An 18,354-nucleotide genomic window follows, 5' to 3' on the forward strand; every position below is an offset into this window, starting at 1 on the left:
GCTTCTCCTGCAGAGGTAGTCCTGGCCCTGACAGTTAGGAGACGCATGGTCCTGGCCCTGACAGTTAGGAGACGCATGATCCTAGCCCTGACAGTTAGGAGACGAATTGTTCCTGGCCCTGACAGTTAGGAGACACATGGTCCTGGTCCTGACAGCTAGCTAGGAGACACATTGGTCCTGACCCTGACAGCTAGCTAGGAGACACATTGGTCCTGGTCCTGACAGCTAGCTAGGAGACACATGGTCCTGGCCCTGACAGTTAGCTAGGAGACACATTGGTCCTGACCCTGACAGCTAGCTAGGAGACACATTGGTCCTGGTCCTGACAGCTAGGAGACACATGGTCCTGGTCCTGACAGCTAGCTAGGAGACACATTGGTCCTGACCCTGACAGCTAGCTAGGAGACACATTGGTCCTGACCCTGACAGCTAGCTAGGAGACACATTGGTCCTGGTCCTGACAGCTAGCTAGGAGACACATTGGTCCTGACCCTGACAGGTAGGAGACACATTGGTCCTGGCCCTGACAGGTAGGAGACACATTGGTCCTGGCCCTGACAGTTAACTAGTTCTATATAGGAGACTGATCTCACAGCTAACAGTTAACTAGTCCTAGTATAGGAGACTGATCTCAGATCTGACAGTTAACTAGTCCTAGTATAGGAGACTGATCTCACAGCTGACAGTTAACTAGTCCTAGTATAGGAGACTGATCTCAGATCTGACAGTTAACTAGTCCTATATAGGAGACTGATCTCACAGCTGACAGTTAACTAGTTCTATATAGGAGACTGATCTCAGATCTGACAGTTAACTAGTCCTAGTATAGGAGACTCATCTCACAGCTGACAGTTAACTAGTTCTATATAGGAGACTGATCTCACAGCTGACAGTTAACTAGTCCTAGTATAGGTGACTGATCTCACAGCTGACAGTTAACTAGTCCTATATAGGAGACTGATCTCACAGCTGACAGTTAACTAGTCCTAGTATAGGAGACTGATCTCACAGCTGACAGTTAACTAATCCTGTAGAAGACTGATCTCACTGCCCACAGCAGCAGTCCTACGAGGTCCTAAAGAGTATTCCATGTCTGGACACCAGATCTGTTAATGACAGCTCCTGAGTGACACTGGGCCATACTGTCACACACTTGCCATCCTCACACTGATTAGCTCTACACACAGTTGTGTTTGTGACAGCTAGCTCCTTACCTGAATTAGGAGAAATTGTTTTCTACAGGTAGTCATTTGGTGTTTTACCTGGATTTCATTGTGATCTACACTTTTACAGGTGATCTCAGCTATAACAAGGATTGATTGCTATCTTTCAATTATTGCGGGATTACGAGCTCAGCATGTGAAAAACAAACCACTGTGAGTGAATTTAGAAGTTTGAATGGGATCTGGAATTGTGACTGCAGTGTTAAGGAGATGTAACCTCAGAGCTCAGCTGGAAGTGTGTTATAAAGTGAAAACCTGATAAAAAGGTGAGTTGGAAACATCAAAAACCTGTAGTTATATACAATTTAGTATTGTAGTAGAGACCTTGACATGTACTACAAGTTCAATACATGTAAAATATATAGGGGATATCTCTGAGACTGAGGCAGTACAAGGTTTGGTTACATATTGTAAACAAAATGTATGTACAGCGTAACCTGGTTTTGTTGCCATTTTCTCCATGAGATACAATTTGAGGTAAGTGTATAAAACTTCAGTAGAAATTAACTGTGATTATTTAACTTGTTAAGCGTTTACTATGCTAATTTATGATGAAGATGTCATACTTCAGTAGAAATATGAACTTTAACTTGTCAAACTTTTACCATGCTAATTTATGATAAAGATGTCAAACTTCAGAAGAAATATGAACTTTAACTTGACAAACTTTTACTATGCTTATTTATAATTAAGATGTCAAACTTCAGTAGAAACATTTACTTATTCTGATTTAAGATGTCAAACTTCAGTAGAAATATTTACTTATGCTGATTTAAGATGTCAAACTTCAGAAGAAATATTAACTTTAACTTGTCAAACTTTTACTATGCTTATTTATAATTAAGATGTCAAACTTCAGTAGATTAATATTAACTTACCGTATGGTGATTTAAGATGTCAAACTTCAGTAGAAACATTAACTTTAATGCTTATTTAAAATGTCAAACTTCTAAGATGTCAAAGTTCAGTAGAAATATTAACTTATGCTGATTTAAGATGTCAATTAAACTTCAGACAAATTTACAATGCTGATTTCAAAATTAAGGTGTCAAACTTCAGTAGAAATATATATATTTTAATTTGTCAAACTTTTGCAATTCTGATTCAAAATTAAGAACCTACTTCAGTAGAAATATCAACTATGGTTATTCAAGCTGTCAAACTTTGTTTTAATAAGAACTTAACAGTGAAAAGTATCAGAATGTTTTATAAATGGGACCATTTATTAGAGCCCATTTACCTTTTGTGGAATATGTCACCAGATTCTGTAACTGTGTCATGTTGTAATACAGTATATACTAGTGAAGACAATTCAGTGTAGCTGTACAGTCAGGCAGGCTGTATACAACGTTTAAACATATTCCTCAAACCTTCCTATTGACAATTGTTTAACCGGAGGTTTCTAGTAAGTGATATCGGATATTATTCCAGTTTACCGTTTAGTGAGATATTACCAGACGTTTAGTGAGATATTACCAGACGTTTAGTGAGATATTACCAGACGTTTAGTGAGATATTACCAGGCGTTTAGTGAGATATTACCAGGCGTTTAGTGAGATATTACCAGGCGTTTAGTGAGATATTACCAGGCGTTTAGTGAGATATTACCAGACGTTTAGTGAGATATTACCAGGCGTTTAGTGAAATATTACCAGACGTTTAGTGAGATATTACCAGGCGTTTAGTGAGATATTACCAGGCGTTTAGTGAGATATTACCACACGTTTAGTGAGATATTACCAGACGTTTAGTGAGATATTACCAGACGTTTAGTGAGATATTACCAGACATTTAGTGAGATATTACCAGACGTTTAGTGAGATATTACCAGACATTTAGTGAGATATTACCAGACGTTTAGTGAGATATTACCAGACGTTTAGTGAGATATTACCAGACGTTTAGTGAGATATTACCAGACGTGCTGGAGAGTTTTTGGTGAGTTTTACATTGCTTGGCCATTGACAGAGTAGCTAGTTCATGTTAGATAAGTCTTTGTTACATTGCTTGGCCATTGAGCAGTTTTGTCAACATATCCATTGACTTTGTATAGACTGAAATAGATATTTCAATCACTGGTCTATGAGTTCCCATAGATGTTGTATTGTGCCATATTTTCCATTGCAGTATATATATATACATTTGTAATACTGGGTTTTACATACAAATGTATACATTAGTATAATACTGAGTTTTACATACAAATGTATACATAAGTATAATACTGGCTTTTACATACAAATGTATATATTAGTATAATACTGGGTTTTACATACAAATGTATATATATATATAATACTGGGTTTTACATACAAATGTGTATATATATATAATACTGGGTTTTACATACAAATGTATATATATATATAATACTGGGTTTTACATACAAATGTATATATATATATAATACTGGGTTTTACATACAAATGTATATATATATATAATACTGGGTTTTACATACAAATGTATATATTAGTATAATACTGGGTTTTACATACAAATGTATATATATATATAATACTGGGTTTTACATACAAATGTGTATATATATATAATACTGGGTTTTACATACAAATGTATATATATATATAATACTGGGTTTTACATACAAATGTATATATATATATAATACTGGGTTTTACATACAAATGTGTATATATATATAATACTGGGTTTTACATACAAATGTGTATATATATATAATACTGGGTTTTACATACAAATGTATATATATATATATATATATATATAATACTGGGTTTTACATACAAATGTATATATATATATATATATATATATATAATACTGGGTTTTACATACAAATGTATATATATATATATATATAATACTAGGTTTTACATACAAATGTACATATATATAATACTAGGTTTTACATACAAATGTGTATATATATATATAATACTGGGTTTTACATACAAATGTATATATATATATATATATATATAATACTGGGTTTTACATACAAATGTATATATATATATATATAATACTAGGTTTTACATACAAATGTATATATTAGTATAATACTAGGTTTTACATACAAATGTATATATATATAATACTGGGTTTTACATACAAATGTATATATTAGTATAATACTGGGTTTTACATACAAATGTATATATTAGTATAATACTGGGTTTTACATACAAATGTATATATATATATAATACTGGGTTTTACATACAAATGTATATATATATATATAATACTGGGTTTTACATACAAATGTATATATATATATAATACTGGGTTTTACATACAAATGTATATATATATATAATACTGGGTTTTACATACAAATGTATATATATATATATAATACTGGGTTTTACATACAAATGTGTATATATATATAATACTGGGTTTTACATACAAATGTATATATATATATAATACTGGGTTTTACATACAAATGTATATATATTAGTATAATACTGGGTTTTACATACAAATGTATATATATATATATATATAATACTGGGTATACTAATATATTAGTATAATACTGAAAAGTCACAGCTGCTGATGATGACTATATGATAACAGAATATGATCAGGGCCTAATTATACAGTTAGTCGTTAATTAGGGAACCTGTGAGCTGTCAATAACAGACCTTTGTTATAGCTATATAACAACGAGAAGTACAATTCTACATAATTATATGTAAATAAATCTCTGATTTGGTGGTACAGTATTTGTTGGGACAGTAACAGGTTCCATACTAACTGAAGGCTGTTTATGGATATTTCACCTGTACAGGTGTGGTGACTTGGACTCATTAAGGCAGGTAACATGTCATTAATGAACCATGGTTTTTATAAACAAATGTGCTTTACAACATAAACTTCTTGCAATATAATTAGTTAGCACAGCTTAATTTCATCTGTAATATTACAAACAGCATTATGAATCCAAGTTGTCATTTGAGTTAACATATACGTTTAGCATACCTCATTTTGAATAGAAAAATCTACTTTGTGAATGCATGTATTGTATTACTATGAAGCTGTATATTAATGATGTGTCTTGTTGACTGTTACTCGGTACAGTGTTATAATTCTGTAATATAATCTGGTATTGTCATATAGAGACAATCTGGTACATCATTGGTAGTCCTGTCTTTAACTACCACCTGTCTATAACTTCTACCTGTCTGTACCTACCACCTGTCTATAACTACAACCTGTCTATAACTAACATCTGTCTATATCTACCACCTGTCTATATCTACCACCTGTCTATAACTAACATCTGTCTATATCTACCACCTGTCTATAACTACCACCTGTCTATAACTACCACCTGTCTATATCTACCATCTGTCTATAACTACCACCTGTCTATAACTACCACCTGTCTATACCTACCACACGTCTATATCTACCACCTGTCTATAACTAACATCTGTCTATATCTACCACCTGTCTATAACTAACATCTGTCTATATCTACCACCTGTCTATAACTACCACCTGTCTATAACTACCACCTGTCTATAACTAACACCTGTCTATATCTACCACCTGTCTATAACTACCACCTGTCTATAACTACCACCTGTCTATACCTACCACACGTCTATATCTACCACCTGTCTATAACTACCACCTGTCTATATCTACCACACGTCTATATCTACCACCTGTCTATATCTACCACATGTCTATACCTACCACCTGTCTATAACTACCACCTGTCTATAACTACCACCTGTCTATATCAACCACACGTCTATATCTACCACCTGTCTATATCTACCACCTGTCTATATCTACCACCTGTCTATAACTACCACCTGTCTATATCTACCACCTGTCTATAACTACCACCTGTCTATAACTACCACCTCTATACAACTACCACCTGTCTATATCTACCACCTGTCTATAACTACAACCTGTCTATAACTACCACCTGTCTATATCTACCATCTGTCTATAACTACCACCTGTCTATAACTACCACCTGTCTATACCTACCACACGTCTATATCTACCACCTGTCTATATCTACCACCTGTCTATAACTAACATCTGTCTATATCTACCACCTGTCTATAACTACCACCTGTCTATAACTACCACCTGTCTATAACTACCACCTGTCTATGTCTACCATCTGTCTATAACTACCACCTGTCTATAACTACCACCTGTCTATACCTACCACACGTCTATATCTACCACCTGTCTATAACTAACATCTGTCTATATCTACCACCTGTCTATAACTAACATCTGTCTATATCTACCACCTGTCTATAACTACCACCTGTCTATAACTAACATCTGTCTATATCTACCACCTGTCTATAACTACCACCTGTCTATACCTACCACACGTCTATATCTACCACCTGTCTATAACTACCACCTGTCTATATCTACCACACGTCTATATCTACCACCTGTCTATATCTACCACATGTCTATACCTACCACCTGTCTATAACTACCACCTGTCTATAACTACCACCTGTCTATATCTACCACACGTCTATATCTACCACCTGTCTATATCTACCACCTGTCTATATCTACCACCTGTCTATAACTACCACCTGTCTATATCTACCACCTGTCTATAACTACCACCTGTCTATAACTACCACCTCTATACAACTACCACCTGTCTATATCTACCACCTGTCTATAACTACCACCTGTCTATATATACCGCCTGTCTATATCTACCACCTGTCTATAAATACCACCTGTCTATAACTACCACCTGTCTATATCTACCACACGTCTATATCTACCACCTGTCTATATCTACCACCTGTCTATATCTACCACCTGTCTATATCTACCACCTGTCTATAACTACCACACGTCTATATCTACCACCTGTCTATAACTACCACCTGTCTATAACTAACCACCGTGTCTATACTACCACACCTGTCTAATAAGTACCCAGCCTGATTATAACTGATTATAACTTCACCTTCTATATCTACTCTGCCTGTCTATAACTAACACCACCACTACCGACCTGTCTATACTACGACCTGTCCTATATCTACCACCTGTCTATGACTTCCACCTGTCTATATCTACCCACCTTGTCTATATCTACCCACCACCTGTCCTATAACTTCCACCTGTCTATATTCTACTGCCCTGTCTATACACTACCACTGTCTAAACTACCGACCTGTCTATATCTACCACCTGTCTATAACTACCACCTGTCTATAACTACCACCTGTCTATAACTACCACCTGTCTATAACTACCGCCTGTTTATAACTTCCACCTGTCTAAATCTACCACCTGTCTAAATCTACCACCTGTCTATATTTACCACCTGTCTATATCTACCACCTGTCTTAATAACTACCGCCTGTCTATATCTACCACCTGTCTATAACTAACATCTGTCTATATCTACCACCTGTCTATAACTAACATCTGTCTATATCTACCACCTGTCTATAACTACCACCTGTCTATATCTACCACCTGTCTATATCTACCACCTGTCTATAACTACCACCTGTCTATAACTACCGCCTGTCTATAACTACCACCTGTCTATAACTACCGCCTATCTATAAATGCCTTAAGAAGTATCTTTGCTGGAGTTGTTAATGTGAGTTAACTGGGCTACCGTCAGTACCTGGGAGGAGGCAGTGGTAGATGTTGATATTTACAATATTGAAAGTACGCTCTAATGTCAAAATGACCCAAGCTTTCCCCTCTGGGACATCCCTTCCAGATCAGTACAATCTACAAGATTGATCATCTATACGAATATCTTTATTTAGGGGCAACACTAACGGTAACAAACCAGTTTACCTGAGAGTTTTTTACAGGTATGATCAACACCTATATACAGGTAACATACCGCAGTACGGAAATTAAATTTATCATTGTACTGGAGTAGAGAGAGAATCATTAGCCTGGGGTGATGTTTGGGACTTGTTGTTATACCTGTACGAAGAGTCGTCTCCACGGACAGGTATAAACCATTAGATAGACAGATACATAGGGAGCTACATAAACCATTAGATAGACAGATACTTAGGGAGCTACCATCACTTACAGTCCTTACACTACAGACAAGTGAGTTTGTTTAAAATTGAACATGAATGTGATTGTCATTTCTGTATCTGTAAAGTTTGGGTGGTATTTCTGTATTTTTTAGAAACTAATTAAGGCGTTCAAATGATTTCAATAAGACCTTTTTTATTTCACTGAAACAGAAAATAATGTATATTGACAATAAGGTTTTTACATGTCATCCAGAGTTACAGAAATACCATATAAATTGTCTATACATAGTTCTATACTGTCCAGTTGTCTATATATAGTTCTATACTGTACAGTTGTCTATATATAGTTCTATACTATACAGTTGTCTATATATAGTTCTATACTGTACAGTTGTCTATATATAGTTCTATACTATACAGTTGTCTATATATAGTTCTATACTGTACAGTTGTCTATATATAGTTCTATACTATACAGTTGTCTATATATAGTTCTATAGTGTACAGTTGTCTATATATATAGTTCTATACTATACAGTTGTCTATATATAGTTCTATAGTGTACAGTTGTCTATATATATAGTTCTATAGTGTACAGTTGTCTATGCATAGTTCTATAGTGTACAGTTGTCTATATATAGTTCTATAGTGTACAGTTGTCTATATATAGTTCTATACTGTACAGTTGTCTATATATAGTTCTATACTATACAGTTGTCTATATATAGTTCTATTGTGTACAGTTGTCTATATATATAGTTCTATACTGTACAGTTGTCTATATATAGTTCTATACTGTACAGTTGTCTATATATAGTTCTATACTGTACAGTCATCTATATATATTTCTATAGTGTACAGTTGTCTGTATATAGTTCTATACTGTACAGTTGTCTATATATAGTTCTATAATGTACAGTTGTCTATATATAGTTCTATAGTGTACAGTTGTCTATATATAGTTCTATAGTGTACAGTTGTCTATATATAGTTCTATAGTGTACAGTCATCTATATATAGTTCTATAGTGTACAGTTGTCTATATATAGTTATACTGTGTACAGTTGTCTATATATAGTTCTATAGTGTACAGTTGTCTATATATAGTTCTATAGTGTACAGTTGTCTATATATAGTTCTATACTGTACAGTTGTCTAAATATAGTTCTATACTGTACTGTTGTCTATATATAGTTCTATACTGTACTGTTGTCTATATATAGTTCTATAGTGTACAGTTGTCTATATATAGTTCTATACTATACAGTTGTCTATATATAGTTCTATAGTGTACAGTTGTCTATTCATAGTTCTATACTGTACAGTTGTCTATATATAGTTCTATACTGTACAGTTGTCTATATATAGTTCTATACTGTACAGTTGTCTATATATAGTTCTATACTGTACAGTCGCCTATATATAGTTTTATACTGTACAGTTGTCTATATATAGTTCTATACTGTACAGTTGTCTATATATAGTTCTATAGTGTACAGTTGTCTATATATAGTTCTATAGTGTACAGTTGTCTATATATAGTTCTATACTGTACAGTTGTCTATATATAGTTCTATACTGTACAGTTGTCTATATATAGTTCTATACTGTACAGTCGCCTATATATAGTTTTATACTGTACAGTTGTCTATATATAGTTCTATACTGTACAGTTGTCTATATATAGTTCTATAGTGTACAGTTGTCTATATATAGTTATATAGTGTACAGTTGTCTATATATAGTTCTATACTGTACAGTTGTCTATATATAGTTCTATACTGTACAGTTGTCTATATATAGTTCTATACTGTACAGTCGCCTATATATAGTTTTATACTGTACAGTTGTCTATATATAGTTCTATACTGTACAGTTGTCTATATATAGTTCTATACTGTACAGTTGTCTATATATAGTTCTATATTGTACACCTGTCTATATATTGTTTAATTGTGTACTCTGTATATATTTCTATTGTGTAAAAATGTCAGTTATGTATATTTGCCTACAAGAAGTCTGATTGAACTGATACCAGAAGTTATGGAGAGAACGTTGAGTGTAGAGTTGATGGCTACAGAATGATTATAACCGGGGGTTTGTTTCCAGAAGATAAAACTTCCCTGATTAAACTCTGTCCTTGTTTTACAGAGATAAGGAACTATAGATAATAGAGATACTTAAGTTGACCCATCTCCTTTATTCATAATTATCTGTGATAATGGCTTCTGAATAATGGGATTTAAAGGTGATTAAAGTATCGGCATGGTGGATGGATAGATCTGACTGTTATGTTAAGGGTGGAAATAATGTCTTAATAGTTTCTAATCTGTATGAAGTGTTGATAATAAGGTAATGTTGATGTGTAAGGTAATGTTGATGTGTAAGGTAATGTTGATGTGTAAGGTAATGTTGATGTGTAAGGTAATGTTGATATATAAGGTAATGTTGGAATTGTTGATTATAAGGTAATGTTCGGGGTAAAGGTGAGGGATGAGGGTAAAAGTGAGGGATGAGGGTAAAGGTGAGGGAGGAGGGGTAAAGGTGAGGGATGAGGGTAAAGGTGAGGGAGGAGGGTAAAGGTGAGGGATGAGGGTAAAGATGAGGGATGAGGGTAAAGGTGAGGGATGAGGGTAAAGATGAGGGATGAGGGTAAAGGTGAGGGATGAGGGTAAATGTGAGGGATGAGGGTAAAGGTAAGTGAGGAGGGTAAAGGTGAGGGATGAGGGTAAAGGTGAGGGAGGAGGGTAAAGGTGAGGGATGAGGGTTAAGGTGAGGGATGAGGGTAAAGGTGAGGGAGGAGGGTAAAGGTGAGGGAAGAGGGTAAAGGTGAGGGATGAGGGTAAAGGTGAGGGATGAGGGTTAAGGTGAGGGATGAGGGTAAAGGTGAGGGAGGAGGGTAAAGGTGAGGGAGGAGGGTAAAGGTGAGGGATGAGGGTAAAGGTGCGGGATGAGGTAAAGGTGAGGGATGAGGGTAAAGGTGAGGGATGAGGGTAAAAGTGAGGGATGAGGGTAAAGGTGCGGGATGAGGTAAAGGTGAGGGATGAGGGTAAAGGTGACAGAGGAGGGTAAATGTGAGGGAGGAGGGTAAAGGTGCGGGATGAGGTAAAGGTGAGGGATGAGGGTAAAGGTGAGGGATGAGGGTAAAAGTGAGGGATGAGGGTAAAGGTGCGGGATGAGGTAAAGGTGAGGGATGAGGGTAAAGGTGACAGAGGAGGGTAAATGTGAGGGAGGAGGGTAAAGGTGAGGGAGGAGGGTAAAGGTGAGGGATGAGGGTAAAGGTGAGGGATGAGGGTTAAGGTGAGGGATGAGGGTAAAGGTGAGGGAGGAGGGTAAAGGTGAGGGAGGAGGGTAAAGGTGAGGGATGAGGGTAAAGGTGCGGGATGAGGTAAAGGTGAGGGATGAGGGTAAAGGTGAGGGATGAGGGTAAAAGTGAGGGATGAGGGTAAAGGTGCGGGATGAGGTAAAGGTGAGGGATGAGGGTAAAGGTGACAGAGGAGGGTAAATGTGAGGGAGGAGGGTAAAGGTGAGGGAGGAGGGTAAAGGTGAGGGAGGAGGGTAAATGTGAGGGAGGAGGGTAAAGGTAAGTGAGGAGGGTAAAAGTGAGGGAGGAGGGTAAAGGTGAGGGAGGAGGGTAAAGGTAAGTGAGGAGGGTAAAAGTGAGGGAGGAGGGTAAAGGTGAGGGACGAGGGTAAAGGTGAGGGATGAGGGTAAAGGTGAGAGAGGAGGGTAAAGGTGAGGGAGGAGGGTAAAGGTGAGAGAGGAGGGTAAATGTGAGAGAGGAGGGTAAATGTGAGGGAGGAGGGTAAATGTGAGGGAGGAGGGTAAAGGTGAGAGAGGAGGGTAAATGTGAGGGAGGAGGGTAAATGTGAGAGATAAAGGTAAAGGTGAGGGAGGAGGGTAAATGTGAGGGAGGAGGGTAAATGTGAGAGAGGAGGGTAAATGTGAGAGAGGAGGGTAAATGTGAGGGAGGAGGGTAAATGTGAGGGAGGAGGGTAAAAGTGAGGGACGAGGTAAAGGTGAGGGAGGAGGGTAAAAGTGAGGGATGAGGGTAAATGTGAGGGATGAGGGTAAATGTGAGGGATGAGGGTAAATGTGAGGGACGAGGGTAAAGGTGAGGGACGAGGGTAAAGGTGAGGGATGAGGGTAAAGGTAAGTGAGGAGGGTAAAGGTGAGGGATGAGGGTAAAGGTGAGGGATGAGGGTAAAGGTGAGGGACGAGGGTAAAGGTGAGGGACGAGGGTAAAGGTGAGGGAGGAGGGTAAAAGTGAGGGAAGAGGGTAAAGATTTTGGACGAGGGTAAAGGTGAGAGATAAAGGTAAAGGTGAGTGAGGAGGGTAAATGTGAGGTATGAGGGTAAAGGTGAGAGATAAAGGTAAAGGTGAGAGGTAAAGGTGAGGGATGAGGGTAAAGATGAGGGAAGAGGGTAAAGGTGAGGGATGAGGGTAAAGGTGAGGGACGAGGGTAAAGGTGAGGGAGGAGGCTAAAGGTGAGGGAGGAGGGTAAAGGTGAGAGATAAAGGTAAAGGTGAGGGACGAGGGTAAAGGTGAGAGGTAAAGGTGAGGGATGAGGGTAAAGGTGAGGGAGGAGGGTAAAGGTGAGAGATAAAGGTAAAGGTGAGAGATAAAAGTAAAAGTGAGAGAGGAGGGTAAAGGTGAGAGACGAGGGTAAAGGTGAGGGAGGAGGGTAAAGGTGAAAGAGGAGGGTAAAGGTGAGAGATAAAGGTAAAGGTGAGAGAGGAGGGTAAAGGTGAGGGACGAGGGTAAATGTGAGAGACCAGATAACATTCAATCAGGTATAACCATCTCTGTCTTTTCAACCTTCCTCTCAAGGTAACAGTTTTCAACCTTCCTCTAAAAGTAACTGTTTTCAATTTCCCTCTCAAGGTGGCTGCTTTCAATCTCCTTCTCAAGGTAACAGTTTTCAACCTTCCTATAAAAGGAACTTGTTTTCAATCTCTCTCTCAAGGTAACTGTTTTCAATTTTTCTCTCAAGGTAACACTTTTCAATCTCGCTCTCAAGGTAACACTTTTCAATCTCGCTCTCAAGGTAACTTTTTCAATCTCACTCTCAAGGTAACTGTTTTCAATATCCCTCTCATGTAATTGTTTTCAATATCCCTCTCAAGGTTACTGTTTTCAATCTCGTTCTCAAGGTAACTGTTTTCAATCTCTCTCAAGGTAACTGTTTTCAATCTCGCTCTCAAGGTAACTGTTTTCAATATCCCTCTCAAGGTTACTGTTTTCAATATCCCTCTCAAGGTAACTGTTTTCAATATCCCTCTCAAGGTAACTGTTTTCAATATCCCTCTCAAGGTAACAGTATTCAATATCCCTCTCAAGGTTACTGTTTTCAATCTCGCTCTCAAGGTAACTGTTTTCAATCTCTCTCAAGGTAACTGTTTTCAATCTCGCTCTCAAGGTAACTGTTTTCAATATCCCTCTCAAGGTTACTGTTTTCAATCTCGCTCTCAAGGTAACTGTTTTCAATCTCTCTCAAGGTAACTGTTTTCAATCTCGCTCTCAAGGTAACTGTTTTCAATATCCCTCTCAAGGTTACTGTTTTCAATCTCGCTCTCAAGGTAACTGTTTTCAATATCCCTCTCAAGGTTACTGTTTTCAATCTCACTCTCAAGGTAACTGTTTTCAATATCCCTCTCAAGGTAACAGTATTCAATATCCCTCTCAAGGTTACTGTGTTTAATCACCCTCTGAAGGAAATTGTTAGACTTTCTCTGCACCTTCAATGGTCTTAGTCTTAGTCTTAGTCTTAGTTTAAACAGCATTATGTGAAACATTTATTGCATGAATTCTTTCAAAAAAATGTTTTGTCAAATCTGACATTAAAAAATAATTTAAAGTCTAGAAAGTTTATGGTTGAAAACTTCAATGGACAGGATATATTAAAGGATGACTTTGAAATTTTATACCAGTCAAAGTAAAATTGGAAAAAAAATTACAACTAGCAATATAAAATTTTGTGAGACATTTTGAAGATAAGGGATATGCTATGCCTGATTGGTTGAGAGATAAAAATAAAAAGGAAGATTGGAGTAAATGGTAGGTGAAGCGTGACCGTGTCTCTGAGTAGTAGTGGTTTCAGCATCTTTTCACAGGGCCCCTTGTGCCCCAGCAAACATCTTATCTGGTGCATATCTTAAGCACATACATGGTAGTTTATGGTGCATTATACAACACTTGCTTAATTTACCCAATATTACTTATGGTATATCTGACAAAGATGTATACATTTTTATGAAATTTTTCAGATTCCATTTTTGACATTTTTATTGTAAAATTTCAGAAATGAAAGATTAAGGTGGTATCCAATGTCTCTGATAAAGCCACTCTGTGTTTAAACAAGGCAGAAGGCTAGCAATGGATGACATGGGTCTGAGTTCCAGGGGACAGAAGGCTAGCAATGAATGACATGGGTCTGAGTTCCAGGGGACAGAAGGCTAGCAATGAATGACATGGGTCTGAGTTCCAGGGGACAGAGGGCTAACAATGGACCTCATGGGTCTGAGTTCCAGGGGACAGAGGGCTAACAATGGACCTCATGGGTCTGAGTTCCAGGGGACAGAGGGCTAACAATGGACCTCATGGGTCTGAGTTCCAGGGGACAGAGGGCTAACAATGGACCTCATGGGTCTAAGTTCCAGGGGACAGAGGGCTAACAATGGACCTCATGGGTCTAAGTTCCAGGGGACAGAGGGCTAACAATGGATGACATGGGTCTGAGTTCCAGGGGACAGAGGGCTAGCAATGAATGACATGGGTCTGAGTTCCAGGGGACAGAGGGCTAACAAGGGACCTCATGGGTCTGAGTTCCAGGGGACAGAGGGCTAACAATGGACCTCATGGGTCTAGGTTCCAGGGGTCAGAGGGCTAACAATGGACCTCATGGGTCTTAGTTCCAGGGTACAGAGGGCTAACAATGGACCTCATGGGTCTTAGTTCCAGGGGACAGAGGGCTAACAATGGATGACATGGGTCTGAGTTCCAGGGGACAGAGGACTAACAATGGGCCCCATGGGTCTGACTTCCAGGGGACAGAGGAAGGGGCTTAGGGAAGGAAGGGAAAAGGAAGGGGTTTAGGGAAGGGAGGGGTGTAGGGCAGAGAGGGGACAGGAAGGGGCTCAGGGCAGGGAAGGGGCATAAAGGAGCTTAGTGCTGGGAGATGGCTTCTTGGAAAGAGTTGCAAATGATATTAGTGTCAAAGAACAAGGGAAATTGGGACAAAGTATGATGTGTTGATTGTAAAGGAGGGGGAGCCAAGGAAAAGATGGAGTTGACAGAGTTAAAGTTAAAAGGCTAATAAGTGATGATGGCAAGTGTTCTGATAGGGAAGGCTCTAGGCTAGGTTAAGGAGGAGTTCAGGGGTATCGAGAAGATAGAGACTTAAGTTGAAGCTTGAAATGGATTCTTTTGGCAGGAAAATAATTATAGTCTAAGGTCAGATAGTCAATTCTAGAAGGACCTGGGGTCAAGGGAGAGAAATATGGATAAGGGAGCTGAGGTCAAGGGAGGGAAATGTGGGTAAGGGAGCTGAGGTCAAGGGAGGGAAATGTGGATAAGGGAGCTGTGGTCAAGGGAGGGAAATGTGGATAAGGGAGCTGAGGTCAAAGGAGGGAAATGTGGATAAGGGAGCTGAGGTCAAAGGAGGGAAATGTGGATAAGGAAGCTGAGGTTAAGGACATAGTTGAGGACAAGGGGAATGCCAAGGTCAAACCTTACGACATTTGACCCCAATCTATTGACCTGGTCAAGGTATGTCCTAGGAGTGAGGGGATTTTATTTAGGGTACTGGGAAGCAAATGACAGCTGGGAGAGGAACAGTGATTTACAGAGAAAGGGAGTATGAAGGTTACATACAGCAGATGGTACATTGCAACATCGTATGTAGGTCAGTAGTAGAAAGAATTACCTATTTTAATGGTTCTGTGTAGATCCAGTACAAAGTGGTTTATCTACCTTGAAGTCTGAACTTTAGTACACCTTGTATCATACTGTAGTTTACACACTCTGCTTTGATATGACTGTTAATAGTAGTATGTTACATCATTATTGTACTTACTGGAACATGTCAGAAATGTGTACCTGACTCACTGAAGTAAGGGATTCTGTAGACACAGATCCTAATTAAACTATTTAAGCATTAAACTGTCTTCTGTGGAATGTTTGACGCTCCCTATCCGCTCCCTATCCGCTCCCTATCTGTATTTTTCTGTGCTCTTGGGAAGCTGAGAAACAGACTGGTCTGTGCTGTTGCAATGTGTACTTGGGCAAGATAATTTACTCTTATTGCTCTGGATGGCATGCAATGGGCCTCACCAACTACTACAAGGTGACCCCGCTTGAAAATAACACTGGCTGTTGATAGGGCAATAAACCCAGCAAACAAACAAACACATGGATGACAATAGTGACTTAAGGGTATATACTATCATTCATGTGTTACTTGTAATTCTAGATTATCTCCCTTTGAGTTGTTGTAATTACCTCATTAATTAATAATTACCAGAATTTAAAGTGTATGCCATTATTCATATAAGATATATGGTGTATTTTTCTTTCTATGGGAATGGAGTCAGGTAGCATGCATCCTTAAGTTAAATCATTATAAGTAAGTACAATGTGTTATATGACTCAGTCACATACATTTTTGAAAACTGTTATGACATCAGGAATGATAAGTTATATTGTTAATACCCATTTTAATGAAAAGTCTATTTATTTGACAATTTAATCTATATATGTTCAAACCACAGGCATCTGCTTAAGGTTAGTATTTAAAGAAAAAACAATTATCTCCTTATACTTTTTTCTATAAGTACTAACCAGAAGGAGATCCCTGTGTTAAAACTCAGGTATGTTCCAATATGCTGGTCCTCAATGTTTTTACAATCTAAACAAGTTAGATCTATCATCACAGAGCATTCAGACATAATAAACCTACAGGAGATTCTGATCTATAACGTAAGAAAAACGTAAGTGAACAACATTAAGTGGGGACCTTGCTACATGGTATTGAGTTACTGTACATGTGTGTGTCCCCAGGTGTCCTGTTACCCCTCCCTATCACCGTGTTCCGGGTGATGTACTGCAGTAGGCCTTGTAAGGTTGTTCCTTGGCTGATATCAAACCTTTAAGGCCCCCATTGTATTAAAGTCACTAAAGTGTGGCGGTACTTCCTTAAACAAGTGGCAGACGCTCCAGGCATTGATCTGCCTTTTGTAATGTGCCAGCGAGGTATGTAACCGACCCTGGGTGTGGATTTCTGGGGACAACATCCCAGCGTTGACCTTTGCACTCCCTATCCTTCGACAATTCTTGTGAACATTGGTGTTGGAAGAAATGTCAGGTTTCATTCGATCGTGTCAGGAGGATCATCTTTATTTTCTGGCCATTTTTAGGTAATAGACACATGGATCAATTACCGCCAGTATTTCAGGTAAATCAAAATCATTTATGAAAATAATGTACCTGCAAAAAGATATGTATTTTAAAACAGTTTTGAATATATTGTTTACTTTAGCTGTAACTGTAGTTATACCATTATAGCTGCTAGTGATTGTATTGTTTTTACCTGGACCATGCTTGTTTCCTTTGGAGTTATAGACATAATAAGATGAAGGTATCATTGCATGGGTTAATGAACCAATCACTGACTAAGATTAGCCTATGATCATCTAGCATGTAAAGTTAAAGAGTTGTCCATGTGCTACAATACTAAACGGTATATAGATGAGGGCCACTTACAACAGGTGTGCTGAACACTAAAGGCCACTCAACTGTTGTTTAAGTTAAACCCCTGGTATTAAATCGGGTGTGAAATTACACTGCACAACTGTTATCCATGACATGATGGCCTACATCAGTTGTCTGCCCACCTCAGCTACTCACTTTTTTTGTATTTTTTTTAGATTTCTTGTCACTGTGATGGATGTATACAGGTAAATGATAGTCTATGATGTCTGTAGGTAGGATCTAAGGTACACAGGTATGGTACCTTCGCTATGGACGATACATAGGTTGGTTTGATAGTCTATGATGTCTGTAGGTAGGATCTAAGGTACACAGGTATGGTACCTTCACTATGGACGAT

The 18,354-nt window shown here is 38.0% G+C and overlaps 1 protein-coding gene across 2 annotated transcripts in view; it reads left to right on the forward strand.

Annotated features, from left to right (window-relative positions):
* The first annotated feature begins 948 nt into the window (after window positions 1–948).
* Window positions 949–18,354, forward strand: part of LOC117331391 (cadherin-like and PC-esterase domain-containing protein 1) — a 71,846-nt gene continuing 54,440 nt past the window's right edge. Inside the window, exon 1 of one of the 2 annotated variants that reach the window (XR_004533522.1) lies at window positions 949–1,489. The gene's annotated coding sequence lies outside the window, so the exon portion shown is untranslated. The remainder of the gene's footprint in view (window positions 1,490–18,354) is intronic. The other variant, XM_033890091.1, reaches the window with a different exon arrangement.

Source organism: Pecten maximus, chromosome 7 (genome assembly GCF_902652985.1).
Source record: "Pecten maximus chromosome 7, xPecMax1.1, whole genome shotgun sequence".
In the NCBI taxonomy this organism is placed as follows: domain Eukaryota; kingdom Metazoa; phylum Mollusca; class Bivalvia; order Pectinida; family Pectinidae; genus Pecten; species Pecten maximus.